Raw genomic sequence first — 15,423 nt, forward strand, 5'->3', positions numbered from 1 at the left:
ATTTAGTTCCTGGTGCCGAAGCTCCACTAAGGTGAATGGGTGAAAACATTTTCTTCTGCAAGCTCTGACTGCCTGTATGATGGTTTGCTGGGAGCCCCCACTATAAATCAATAAGATCCAGCTAGTTACTGTGACAACAAAAAGAAAACAAGCTCTCATTACTCTGCAATGGAATATTCCATGCATGTATGTGTATGTGTGTATGAGTGTGTGTGTCTGTAAATTATAAATATTACTTTTTCTCTCCACCTTCAGTTTTTTAAATGTGGTTTCACATTTCATTTAATGCTAAATGGTTCATTACATAGAGTAGCAACTCCGTTCTCTTATTACGGTGTTATCTTTCACTTTGTCAAAATATGTCTACTTGATAAGAAATCTGACAGAAGTTGCTTATGATGGGATCACTAACAGCCATCAGTTTCTCTCTAGCAAATGAAACTGTAACCATGGTGACGGCCTTTTTTTGCCAGAATGAAAATGAGACAGCACTCTGCTGCAGCCATTAGCAGAATACACAAATGTCCCTCAAGGCAAACATCTAAAGCAAATGGACTGCAAAGGAAGGAGCACTAATTTCTATTTATTTAGGATTTGTAAACCTAGCAGAGCAAGATATTAACAAAGGAACAAACAAAGAAAGCTTTAAAAATCCCTGCTGTTTGTGTTTTCCTTTTGGTTTATGAAACTCCTTGTTTCAGATCTGAAATACTTGGGTCTGATTTCCCTTTCCATCTGTGGAATAATACCAACAGCGTGCTTTTGACTCTATCCTAGGATATTTCATGGGCTCTCCTTCCCCCTCCCCTTGCAACAAGGGAGGGAGGGAGGAAAGGAAGGAAGGAGAGAGTCTAGAAAGAACTTAATCAAGGAGGAAAAGTGCTTTAAACGATAAGGAATTTCTCCTCTCTTCTTTTAAAATGTGCATTTTAGGGAAAAACTATCAAAAAGAAATACAAGATGTCCTTTTTCATACACTTTAATTTTCAAAGAGGCATGTTCATCCTGATAAGGTGCATAGAAGCTGATAATAAGTCTATTCTAACACTATCAGCAATCAGCCACAGACTGTCAGAGACCTTTCAAGTGTCAGCCTCCTCTAACTCAGTCCTTATGCACCATTAAACCCATCTCACTGGAAACTACTTAGTGAAGGCAGATATTCTTCTGACAGACAAAGTCTTAGGTGAAAGTTTCTTCAGACTTCTTTGATATATGAAAATAATTTTTATCTCCCTTACATCTAAAACCAAATGCTTAAAATAAATTTCAATCTCTGCCTCTCCTTCTCTTTCTTAAGGATTTAATTACCCCTTCTTCCTTCCTTGAAAAATTATTTGATTAACTAAGCAAATTTCAGTTTTTGTAATCAACTTATTAAGCTTAAGGACTCAACTGTCTGTTTAATTTTTAAATGTATGTCTTGATCAAAAGAAAATGAAGCTAGGTGCCGATGGCTCATGCCTGTAATCCTAGCTAGTCAGGAGGCTGAGATCTGAGGCTTGTGGATCAAAGCCAGCACAGGCAGAAAAACCTGTGAGAGCCTTATCTCCAATTAACTACCAAAAAGCTGGTTGTGGCTAAAGTGGTAGAGCACTAGTCTTAAACAAAGGGAGTCTATTTATGTGGACTATTTCCAGAAAGTTCAAGTTAAGGCAAAAACAATTTTGTTCAACATCCAATTCCAAGTATCTAAGTTAGTAGATTTTGAAATCCGTGAAAGGATCATTCTAAATATGTGTCTATAGTCTCACAAATAACCTAGAGAATTGACTTCCTGTGACAACAGTGTGAATTTTCTGGCTGCCCTCTCTGGAATGTGTCCATCTTTACTTATTTACAGGTTTTTAATTTTTTTGTTGAGCGCATGTCAGTTAACTGTATATTTAGCCTTTTTTGACAACTTTTAGATTCTTCCTCATAATGCTGGAGACCAAAGTTTAGTTGTTTTGGGCATAGAAGTTGTCCTTCACCAAGATAGTCAAGTTAATCTCAGGGATTTTTTAAGCTACAAGATATCCAAAAGCCATCCCAGCATCTCTGAAACTGACGAGAACAACAGGAAAGGAGACATAGACACTGGTTTTAATCTGGGAATCAAGCTCAGATTGTAGTTTCCTTTCTATAGTCCTTCTTTAATTTTTCAGATGCCAAAACAAAAGTATTTTATCTTGCAAAGACAAACAGGTTATTTTTCTAGTTTGCAAATGATTTTTGGAGCTAGTTCACAAAATGACTCATTAGCTACTAATTTACCACATATACACTGAGTTCTCCATTTGTATAACACATGGTGCCTATGCCATATCTCCAGAATCAGATATGGTTTCTACATAAGTAGCTTTGGTATAATAACAATAGCATTACTGGCTCTTGTTTGGTGTTTCATAGATCCTGGAAACTATACTTTTATAGGTAGGCACTTAGGGGTTATTAGTAATAACCTAGATTGTCCTTTAGTCATGATAGCAGAGACTAAGTTGGACATTAGAAATACAGTATCTGAAAAGTTATAATAAAGAGACTTTAGAAGTGAAGAAATAGATAAAATCATATATCTCTGAGATTTTCATATTTGTATAAATACCTAAAATGCGATGCATTACATGTAATTAGCTCCAGATTACAGAGTAGTTTTAAAGTATACATTCATGTATCTGAAAAATTACTAGTTGTAGATTTGGGTAAGTTGGATACCCTCTACACTGCTTAGCTTTCATACTTGCTAAACTGGAAATATTGCATAGTCTCTGGTATTTAGTGAGCTTCCAGTTATTATTTGTTCAGAGTAAGATGTGACACAATTTGAAAGATACTGCTTTTTATTCTATACTTAGCACTTTCCAAGATGATTTTTTAGATTCTAAAATTATCTCTAAAACTTTTCTCAAATTCCTGGGGTAAGAAGCATTTGAGTCTCCCTCATTTGTCATAATCAGTAGAAACCTTGAGCTCTCCTAGCAGAGATTTACAATAGAACAAAATCTAGAGACATTAGACCAAATAGTATGACACTAAATGTAAGGACCTCTAGGATAAGGAAACAAAAGCCATACAATGAGTGGCTGTTGTCCTTAATGTACTATGCTATCTCTCATCTCTTTTGCCATCCCTTGGATATCTCATATTGTTACAATATTTCACCTTGTTATCTGATATATTTTATATGTGCTTAATTGGTTATCTGAAATTGGATAGGGAATGAGGGAAATCAAGATGAGTGGGGGTGGGGGGGTGGGGGGAAAATGGGGACCATGTCATGAGAAAGGTTATCAATGTTTGTGAAGTTATGCACCTTCTATCTGGTGAATATAATGTAGCCCTTCTATTAATCACAATAAAAAAGAAAAAAAAAGGAAGCATTTGCTAAAGCCTAGAGCAACACATTGTTTCTTTTGCTGAACATCATTGTAGCAAAACCAAGCAGAGTGCTTGGAGGCTTTGCTGACGTGATCTGTAGCAAATCTCCTCTTCTTAGGAGCTAGGAATAATCCATCCACCTATAGATAGGGCTGCCAGTTCTCCCAGTTCTTTATATTTCATTGTTGCCCACAGTGAGTAAAGAAATAAAAATGCAAAATAATTAAGCAGTATTTCAAAGATGTTCATCGGGACAAGTTTCTGCCATCTGGTCAACCTTTGATATATTTACCAAATAGGAGTTCAGAATAAGGGATTTTAAACAATGGCCCTGTGATGTCCTTGACCTATCTTACCTCAATGGACCTTTAGGTTTTGTTTTGATTTCTACAAGGCTGCTTGCCCATCCAACTTTGGACACATCTTAACTTGATGACACTAGGTGAAGCCATTTTGACATCCTCTTCAGAAGTTCAGGAAACTCAAGGGAGCCTTTCTTCTCAATTGAACCAACCTGTGAAGAAGTTAAATTTCCATTACTCTGTGATATTACTTATCATACCAAAGATAATATTCAAATACATATTGCTCACTTAACTCGCCATCCTGTAAATCTGTGGCCTCAAAATGAACTTGGAATAAAGATGTGTCTTCAAGTTAAAAGCCTTGAAGGCTGCTACTTCTCATTCCTGTTGCACCTCAAGGGCACTTTGAAGTGTTTCTGTAATAGGTGACTTTATAAAGAAAGCAAATAAACATTCAAATGGTACACCTGGTACTAAAGCTCTAAGGAAGGTACATGCTCTCTGTGAGAGTGCCAGTTTCTGCTTTTTTCATTTGTTACAGTTTCAATGCAAGAACAAAACTTCTAGAAGATTCCAGCCTGGAGCATTTGACTCTCAGAGGAAAACTGATGTTAAGTTTTGAGGACACCAATGTTCTCTCCAGTACTTTCTAATTTCTCTTATGTAATAGTCTCTAGTTTATAGCAACCCCATCTGTGGGAATCAGTTTCTCACAACACGACTGAAAACCTAATTCACAATGAGTCTGCGTAATGATTTATTGAACTTATAGAAAGCGCTTACTTTCTCAAAGGCAACTGAGGTAATAAACATGTCTCTAAAGATGTTATTGTATGTATCATTAAAATGCTTCAAAGAAATTGACTTTCCAAGAGTATCAATATAACTGTCCATTCTTCTAAATTGCTAGTACTTGTCTGACAATGCACAGGTTGGGAGCTGGATGTGATGGGCCCAGAGAAGATGAAAAGCAAATACCACAACTAATTCACTATGAGCAATTGCTCTCATTCCTACTGTACTGAATTGACTAGCCATGCAACAAAAATAGGATTATCTGCCCAAGTAGGGATGCAAACTTGCTTTCCTTCTCTCTTGTTTTTTAAGCATAGAACCTACCTTTACAAGGAAGTTATTAATAAAAGAAGTGCTTAAATTCCAAACAGATAAGAGTTAAGTTGGGAACTTTCTTTGTCATCAAATCACATTTCAATTCATTGTAAAGCAATGCCAAGCTTTTAGCTTTCAAAATAAAAGGAAGCTACTCAAGAAATGGCTAACACACAAAAATTTGAGCAAGTGGGTGTTATTTCAGGTTGGTATTTATCCCAGGAGTAAAGTTTTATGAGAAGCATATGTGAAAAGTGTATTTCAATACTTATTGTATTTATTAAAATATTTTTAGCATTTTTATGTTTTTATTGGCATTTTTATATTTTTGTATTTTTATTGGAAATTAATCTCTCAAGTAAATATATGAAAATAATGAAAGTTTAGTTTATATTTCTGAGCATTGACTATTTCCTTAACACATTTCTTCTTTATAGTACTTAACTCCTCTCTGGTCATCAAAGACCCACAAACATTACCTCTGTACAATGGTTAATTGGTGGTAATATTCAAAGTGAGAATTTTAATGATCTCAGTGAAGATAGTGAGCCAATGTTTACAGGGAGTTGAACATGAGGCAGACCTGAGAACCTTATGCTTGGAACATGTTCTATTCTTCTGAGTCACAGGAAAGATTGGCACTTCAACATTTATGGTAAAATTCCAGTCTCTTTTCTTATTTCTAGTTTTCAACACCCTGCTTGCATGATTACAACCAAGACTTATTCTATGAATTAATTCAGATCAGTTCCATCCTATATTTGGGCATGTTTTTGCTGGTGCCCAAAGACTAATTCCCCAGATCCTGAATCCTGGCCTCTTCCTGTCAGCAATACTTATTTTTACAGACCAGGAAGAGCATATTCTTACAAACTTCTCACATTCAAAAAGGAGAGAATGCCATGGACATCCATGCACAGATGTGAATACAGCATGTAAAATGAGTCCAGTTAAGTTACAGTACTTTATTTGGACATAAAACCATTATAGGATTTCTTTTTTTTTATTTTACCAAATTTTTTATTGTAATTAATAAAAGGGTTACATGATATTTGCCAGACAGAATGTGCATTAATTCACATATATTGCTAGCCTTTCACATGTCTTGGTCCACATTGCCCTCCCCTCCACCCACCCCCGTCTTGGTTTTCCCCCCTTCCCTATCAAATTTCAAATAACCAAATACAAATAAATCCAATATATCAGATAACAAAGTGAGATACTGTAACAATATGAGATAACCAAGGGACAGCAAAAGAGATGAGAGATAACATAGTACATTAAAGACAACACTCATTAATTATATAGCTTTTGTTTCTATATCCTAGAGGTCTCTTCAATTAGCTTCATACTATATGGCCTTATGTATCAACGTTTTGCTCTATTGCAGATCTCTGCTAGTAAAGCCCAAGGTTTCTACTGATTATGACAAATGAGGGAAACCATTGAGCCTAAGTTCCTTTGAGTCTGGCTTACTTCACTTAATATGATTTTTTTCTAAGACTTTCCATTTCCTAACAAATGGGGCGATGTCATTTTTTCTGACAGCAGCATAGAATTCCATTTTGTACAAATACCACAACTTGTTGATCCACTCATCAACTGAGGGACATCTAGTTGGTTCCATATCTTTGCTATGGTGAATAATGCTGCAATGAACATTGTTGTGCTAGTGGATTTAGTATGCCCTAGTTTCTGGATGATTGGGTAAATGCCAAGTAGTGGAATTGCAGGGTCATAGGGGAACTCTATGTTTAGCCTTTTGAGGCACTGCCATACTGCTTTCCATAGTGGTTGAATGAGTTTGCACTCCCACCAACAGTGTAGTAGTGATCCCTCCTGGCCACATCCCCTCTAGCATCTGTTGTTATTCGTTTTCCTGATCCTGGCCATTCTAACTGGATGAGGTGGAATCTTCAAGTTGTTTGGATTTCTTTTAATGTTATAAATCACATTAAAGCTACTTATCAGATTGAATTCATGAAATGCCTAAAACAAATACTCCTATTTCCCATTTTGGAGTCTGAAAGATTGTGTGTTCTTTAGTAGAAATTTAATATATTAGTATTTTTTCTTAGACCAGATATATGTGCCTTTACATATTCTGAAAAGTTTTTTGTCCTTTCCCAATCCCTTGGAATATTTTCTCAGGAAGTGAATATAGCTTTAAAACTGTTGTCTGCTGAGGGGTGGTGGCTCATGCCTGTAAATCAGGAGGCTGAAATAAAAGGATCACAGTTCCAGGGTCATGGTTTGAAGCTAGCCGGGGCAGGAAAATCTGTCAGACTCTTATCCAGTTAACGCCAAAATTCTGGAGGTAGAGCTGTGACTCCAAATGGTACAGTGCTAGCCTTGAGCACTAAAGTTCAGAGACAGAGCCATGGCCCTGAGTTCATGCCCCAGGACCAGCATGCACACACACACACACACACACACACACACACACACACACACATTTTGCTTATTCTCAGTCATTGAAACTTTCCATTACACTGTACTAAGGGGTGGTAGACTATTTTGAGATTCTCTACGATCTGGAGAGACTAAGAAGGATATATGGTGAATGCCGTCCACACGGGCACAAGAGGAACATAAAATAGTTACACAACAATGGATCTGGAATGGTTGTACTAGTTTTTTTGTTTTTTGGTTTTTTTGTTTGTTTGTTTGTTTGTTTTTGCCAGGCCTGGGGTTTGAACTCAGGGCCTGAGCTTTGTTCTTGGGCTTTTTCAAGGCTACATATCTTGAACCATAGCACCATTTCCAGCTTTTTTCTAAGTATATGTTACCGAGGACGATTCTTGGGTCTTTGTTCATGATAAGCAAGCACTCTACCACTAGGCCAAACTCCCAAGTTGTCCTGCTTTTTATCCTTGGAGTTTTTTCTGTCTTTCCAATCTTTTTCAACTATTTCCTCATATATTTATATGTTTCCTGGACATCCACAAAGTCACACAGTTACTGAGTTTCACAGAATTACATATAAAGTCATATACATATTAATCATAATTAAGGCATCACATAAACATAATTTTAAGATAATCCTAAATTTGTAATTACCAAAGAAATTATAAAACTGCAATATACTAAGATCCCAGAAAAAAGAAATTGTTCCTGGGAGTAAAAACAGGTTGGGATTTGCAATAAAGTAAAGGGTTAGTAGGAAAAGTATTAAAAGATAAATAATCTTAGCTGAACACATTGGCTCATGCCTGTAATCCTAGCTACTCAACTGAGATCTGAGGATCAAGGTTCAAAGCCACCCTGGACAAAAAAGAACCAATTAACTTCTAGAAAAAAAGGAAGTGGGGCTTGGCTCAATGGTAGGGTGGTAGCCTTGAGCTGAAGAGCTCAGGGACGGCGAGCAGGCCAAGTTCAAGCCCCATGACCCCCCCACCACATACACACAAAAGATAGTCTTAAGCAGAAACTAACACACACACACACACACACACACACACACACACACACACACACACAAATACAAGACAGATTAGTTCAATACTAAGGAATTTGGAAAGAATGATGAACTGTGACATTGATCAAGATGCACTATATTTATAAACTGATTGTGAAATGGCAACTTCTTTGTACAAGTAGGAGAAAAACATGATAGGAATAACAATGTTTTAGAATAAATGTATTCACCACCTTACATACATAACTGTAACCCCTTTGTACATCACCCTGACAATAAAATTAAATTTAAAAAAAGAACAAAATAAACTTAAAAATACAAAGATAAAAAATCTGGAACAAGAAAGTAAGAAGATAATTTTGTCAATGGATTAGAAAATAGAAAGTCATAAAGCCATATAAGGTGTGACTGTTGTTCTTAATGTACTGTTATTTCTCATCTTACCTTGTTATCTGATATATTGTATATATGTTTATTTGTTTATTTGAAATAGGATAACAAGGGGGGAAACAAGATGAATGGTGGGGAGGAGGAGGGAAATGGGGACAAAAACATGAGAAGGGGTAGTAATGATTGTTAAGAAATATAACATCTATCTGGTGAATATAAAGTAACTCTTCTATTAATTACAATAAAAAGTAAAATAAAAAGTCAGTTCTTTGAGTCTTTAACTTATGAAATATCAACCTCCTTATGGACTTGTCATGAAAATTAAATAAGAGACTTCTACATAGGCCTGTTTTCAAATTAAATGTTTGATAAAACATTAATTAAACCCAGAGCTATAATATTTTTGGAGCTACAATTTTATTTCTCTAGCATACATTCTTTCTTAAAGTGGAAAGAAGAGGTAGAGGCTATTTTTTCAAAGTTGAGTTTTACAGAAAAATATTTAACTTAGGGATTAGTATAGTCCTTTACAATAAATTACTAGAAGTAAAGCCTGAAACTTCAATAAGGCTATTAGTATGTTGAGTTTTTTAAGGTATTCCATACTTAAAGTAAGAAAGCACGTGCAATAAGAACTGTGTGTCTCATTAGGTAATGAGTAAGAAAGAGAGAAAGAGGAATTTCATAAATTTATCATGAAATTAGTCTGTAATATTCCATGGCCAATTTGTCAATGAGGAGAATGAGAAGAACTTGAAGACACTGCTATTCGCATGTTACTCTGAAGAATGGTGGCAACTCAACAACCCAAGACAATTTCTCATTGGATTTTGGGGGGGAAAGTGGTTATTTTTTTCAACAATGTAAGCCTTGTGATGCTTAACTCAGTCATTTAAACTATTTGTATTACTATTTTATGTCAAATATTCACATTACAATAATTTGGTGCAGGAGACAGCAGGATTTCTTTGTGTGCATGTGTTTTTTTAATACTTTTCTTTCTATACTATTCTTTTGGTGTACTATATAAGACAATCAATTCTATCAATATACTTATTTTTAAAACCATTCATGGCTCATGAATACAATCATTTGAAAAGCAAAGAGCTAAACAACTTGGAACTTTACTTATCTAATAGAAAGAAAGATATTCTTGATATTTGTAAATAAATAGAAAGACTTGAAAAAATGTATGTTAAGTAGAGTAAGTCAGGCCAAAAGAGACAAAGAATGCATGTTTTTTTCTTATATACAGAAGATAGATATAGTTTACAAACTCGTAAGTAAATTCTTTAGGTAGTATACAAGGGTACATAAATGTATTAACTGAAATATAGTGGATTGTAGAGAGATTTCTAGTGTGAACCCTTAGTAAGACAAAATAAAATTCAGTAAAATAAAACATCAAGAAGTGGGTACATAGAAGGGGTGGGGTGGGACCACAGGGTGGGGAAAAGGAAATGAAGAGGAGAAAATATACTCTGAAGATCTGATATATTGTATATATGCATATTTGGTTATTTGAAGTTGGATAGGGAAGGGAGGAAAACAAGATAAGGGGCAGGGGTGAGGGGAGGGAAATGGGGGCCAAGACATGAGAAAGGGTATCAGTGTTTGTGAAGTAATACACCTACTATCTGGTAAATATAATGTAACCCCTATATTAATTACAATAAAAATATATGGAAAAAAGAAAGACTTCAATGTATAGCCTACAAAATTGAGGAGAGATGGGTGAGAATGTTGGAAGAGGTGACATTAAGATATCCTTCAAATAACTACTTAAAGATAATAAAAAAATTAAAACAAAAGAATGTTCAGACTGATGAAAGCTGAAACTACAGTGCTAGCAGGTTTTCTTGCTCTTGACTGAGCTCTCAAATGCATCTTAGACTGACTTCTTTTAAGCAATCCACTATAGGATGCAGGAAAGTATACCCATTCTTGTGTTCTCTCCTTCATATGTGTAAGAATTCCTTTCAAGTGATAAAATGTAAAACAAATAATCAAAAACCTAAAAAGGAAAAGCTTCCTATTCATCCATATTCCTACCTGAGAACCATTTTTCAAACGTTTTGTCAAGTGAATAAGCAATGAAAAACTAGAAAGTTCTAGTTATCCTCATGTTTCATTCTTGTTACATCTGAGTGACTTAAGTTTGAAGTCCTGGATTTTTTTTGTAACCAAAGATTGTCCTCATGGTTAGAGATTGTAAATGCAAGTATTCATAAAAATACATATGTAAGTCCACCTTATCAAAAAGATTTGTAACTGAAATTTTTTAGTTTTCTTTCATATATTTTTATTGTAATTATATTCACCAGATAGAAGGTGCATTACTTTACATACATTGATACCCTTTCTCATGTCATGTTCCCAATTTCCCTCCCCCCAAACCCCACTGTTCATGTTGTTTTCCCCCCTTCCTTATCCAGTTTCAAATAACCAATCAAGCATATATACAACATATCAGATAACAAGGTGAAATACTGTAACAATATGAGATAACCAATGGACAGCAAAAGAGATAAGAGATAACATAGTACATTAAGGACAACAATCATTCATTATATGGCTTTTGTTTCTATATCCTGGAGGTCCTTTCATTTAGCATCATACTATATGGCCTTATGTATCTAGGTTTTGTTCTATTGTAAATCTCTGCTAGGACAGGCTAAGGTTTCTACTAATTATGACAATTGAGGGTAACCATTGAGCCTATGTTCCTTTGAGTCTGGCTTACTTCACTTAATATGATTTTTTTCTAAGTCTTTCCATTTCCTTACAAATGGGGCAATGTGATTCTTTCTGACAGCAGCATAGAATTCCATTGTGTATAAATACCACATCTTGTTGATCCACTCATCAACTGAGAGACATCTGGGTTGGTTCCATATCTTTGCTATGGTAAATAGTGCTGCAATGAACATGGTTGTGCTAGTGGATTTAGTATGTCCTTGTTTCCGGGTGGTTGAGTAAATTCCAAGTAGTGGAATTGCTGGATCATAGGGGAGCTCTATGTTTAGTCTTTTGAGGAACAGCTATACTGCTTTCTACAGTGGTTGAATGAGTTTGCACTCCCACCAACAGTGTAGTAGTGATCCCTCCAACTTTTTAAATAATTGTTTAAATTATAGAATAATTTTTAATGAAGAATTAATTTTCTGTTTTTAGTTTTGTGCTTGTATCAGTGGTTGAACCCAGCATCTCTCTGACTCACTGGTCTTGCTCACAGCTGGACTACCACTTAAGCCACAAGCCTGTCACTTTGGTGGTTAGTCAGAAAAGGCGTCTTGTGAGCTTTTCCATGTGGACTAGCCTTGAACTGGATGTCCAGGACTGAGTTTCCTAATTAGTAGAATCACAGGCATAAGCCACTGTTGCCTAGTAAGAAATAACCTGTTTAAATCCTAGCTTATTTCTCAAGCTCACTCACAGAATATCATTATTAATCTATACAGCAACCCAGTCCTAGTACTCTGCATTTGGCTCCTGAGTGGAAAAGAATTATTCATAAAAGGAAAGCAAAAGAAAAGATACTTATCCAGTACCATTATAAACCAAGAATGGCTAAGCATAGATAATGATACTAGAAGAAATTCCAGGTACCTGCCTCATGAACATGGTTGTTTGCATGGAAATTTCATTATCAAGGAAGAAATGATAGCCACCACACTCCTGAGGCCCTCTGCTTGCAATCCAGTTCTGCTTTTAATGCATGAGTCACTGTCATACAATGTTGTCCAAAGGATATTCTCTAGGATCCATTCTCATCAACTTAGCTATGCCCCTTCCAGCTTCTTAGAGTGGAAGCTTTTTACTATTCACTATTTACTCTGCACATACTTCAGGGCCTCTCTAATCTCCACTCTGTGACCCATGCTCAAAAATTACTGACTGAAGTCCAGAAGCATGGCTTAGTGGTAAGAGTGCTTGCCTAGCATGCACAAAGACCCGGGTTCAATTCCTTGGTACCAGGTACATAGAGAAGGCTGGGTATGGTGCTGTGGTTTAAATGGCAGAACTCTAGCCTTGAGAAAACCCCAGGACAGTGCTCGGTCCCTGAGTTCAAGCTCCAGGACTGGCAGGATAAAATGTACTTCTTGACTAGGTACTTATAGAGACTTACTCCTGTAGAGTGTTCTATCTAATTGGGAGGCTGAGATCCAGACGATTGAAATCCCAAGTCAGCCTGAGTAGAAAAGTCTTCAAGACTCCACTTCTATGGAGGCAAGCTGGACAAGATGTTCTGTCTCTCTAATCACAGCAGTGACAAGATGTCTAAAGTAGTCAGATTTAGGCTCAGGCACATACCATGTAGATAGTGAGACTGACCTAGAAATAACCAGCCAAAAACATAGCCAGAAAAGTGGCTGGGCAGTAGAGCACTTGCCAAGTTAACATGCATTTCTAAGTGTAAGCCCCTGAAAATAATACTGAAAATAATTCCCTTCCTCCAACAATCAAATCTTTAGGTCTCAAAGTCCACTTTCTTTCAATCCAATCAAAATACCTTTACTGATGACTAGGATGACTGATTCAGTATTTACATTTACCTATTTAAACATGGAGATTAGTTCTCAGACTCCCATGGACACCAAAATTACTGGATGCTCAAGTCTCTTGCATAAAAGGCACAGGATAACCTATATAGATCTTTCCATATACTTTCAATCATCTCTTGATTGCTTGAAATAAATTATTTCACTGCATTGTTTAGAAATGGTGATGAGAAAAATGTCTGTACGTGTCCAGTACAAAATCAATTTTTATGAATAGTTTCAATCTGTAATTGGTTGAATCTGTAGATGTAAAACTTATGGGCCCAGATGACTACAGTTAAATCCATGGTATATATTTCAAAATAGAAAATAAAAGTGAATAAAATATGTAAGTCAACATATGGGAAAAACTCTTTTCTGGCAAGGGAACTAAAGACAGTGTCTATAGAACTGCTCTTACCTGCTCCTGCTTCCCTGTAGCCTCCTCCTTCCTTCTTATGAAGAATTTACTTAGTTTCCACAGCTTCAAGTTTTCAAATTAGTTTTCAATGGCTCTTATGACTCATAGATCAACCATCAAGGATCTTCATAGCAGTATAGATGTGGCTTTGATTAGACTGTGGCTTTTGAAAGAGCATGTTATGTACAGTATAATTGCCATGAATACTGATTTTTTTTTTGGAATTGCCAGTTACCAAACTATACATTAAATGGCAACACTGTTTTGTTTTTTTTTTTGTTTTTTGTTTTTTTTGCCAGATCTGGGCTTGAGCTCAGGGCCTGAGTGCTGTCCTTGGACTTTCTCAAGGCTAGAGCTCTACCATTTGAGCCTCAGCACCATTTCTGGCTTTTTTGTATGTATGTGGTACCAAGGAATCGAACTCTGGTCTTCGTGCATGCTAACCAAGCACTTTAACCACAGGCCAAACTCCTGGCCCGAATACTGATTTTTTAAATCCCATTCTCTTTTGCATCATAATTCTATGATATAATTTTCTTTTTGGGTCTTAGTATTTCATCTTTGCAAAGGTCCGTGAGATGAAGAGACCACACATTTCTTATAGGACTGACAGGGTATGATAAAGCATAATTAGAAAAAAAAGTAGCAGAGTGTTCTAATATGTGGTTAAGTATTTTGCAAACGTTAAAACCATTCAACACTTGTTTTTCACTCACATTTGGAACCAGCCAGGTGTGTCCCATATGTGCCTCTGAATTCAACAACTTCATTGCTGTGATTAACAGTTTTCTTACTGCATTTTTATATAAATGAAATAAGTACTCTGAAAATATTTTAGAAAATTTTATCAAGTATGTTTTTTACTTGTAAAACATTTTCTAATATCGATTTTCCATGCCTGGGTAGTCAACATTAATTAATTAGAATTTCACCTGTTATAACTTGACCTACTTGTTTTTGTGTGTGTTACAACATTTGGGGAAAAAAAGTTAATATTCTATCTAGCCTCCATTGTTCCTTCCAAAGAATCAAATTGAATGTAGTGTAAAACCAAAATGACAAAATTAAATTTATAAAAGTAATGGATTCTGAGATTAATTTGCCAAACTGATTATTTCTCATACCATTCGTGACATTCCTATTAAATACAAAGAGTGCTTCTTTGGAAGGAACGGTCTATGGGGATTAAAGAATACACATCTCTCTTGGAAGCTTCATCTGCATATCATTCATTGTTCCGAGTACAGAAATCTGAATATTAATGGCATCTTAGTAACTATTTTGTTTGTAAATAGTCTCATTATATAGCTCAAGCTGGTCTTACTGCCTCTGCTTCTTGGGTGCTGGAATTACAAAGATGAAGTACCACACTGGACCAAAAATTGTTTTAATGGCCATTGATCAAAATTTTGTTTTGAAATCCTTAAAATACATTTTTATTTTCGTATTTTGGTATTCATGCAGCTGGAATTGTTTATAGACAATATCAATGTATACATATATATATGCATATTATCTGTCTGTCTTTCTATCTCAAAGGTGAGTTGAAGGTGTCTATACCGTCCTTTAAATGAATGAAGCATACTATAAAATCAAGCTATATTCTTGTCCTACATATCCAGGTCACCACAAGACTTCAGTTGAAAAGTTGTAGCCACAATATTTGTCTGTTTTAGAAGTTTCTTCTAGCTTGTTATTTGTGTACTTAAGAATATAACTGACCATACTCCCTACAAATGTCAGGGGATCTGCTTCATATGATGACTACAGAATGGAGAGGCATTCCATCCTTGAAAAGAAGAAAGTGGGTTGGCCTTCTGTTATTTACATGGGATCCTAGCCTAGTAATTTATAACAGAAATATGCAAAAATAATCCT

At 35.7% G+C, this 15,423-nt stretch overlaps 1 long non-coding RNA gene across 1 annotated transcript in view; it reads right to left on the reverse strand.

The window, feature by feature from the left end:
- Positions 1 to 15,423, reverse strand: part of LOC150058771 (uncharacterized) — a 72,336-nt gene that overhangs the window by 51,623 nt on the left and 5,290 nt on the right. The window contains exon 2 of the long non-coding RNA XR_016536556.1: positions 3,717 to 3,874. This is a non-coding gene — a long non-coding RNA (uncharacterized LOC150058771). The remainder of the gene's footprint in view (positions 1 to 3,716; positions 3,875 to 15,423) is intronic.

Source organism: Megascapheus bottae, chromosome 9, assembly GCF_031878675.1.
Source record: "Megascapheus bottae isolate mThoBot1 chromosome 9, mThoBot2.hap1, whole genome shotgun sequence".
Lineage (NCBI taxonomy): Eukaryota > Metazoa > Chordata > Mammalia > Rodentia > Geomyidae > Megascapheus > Megascapheus bottae.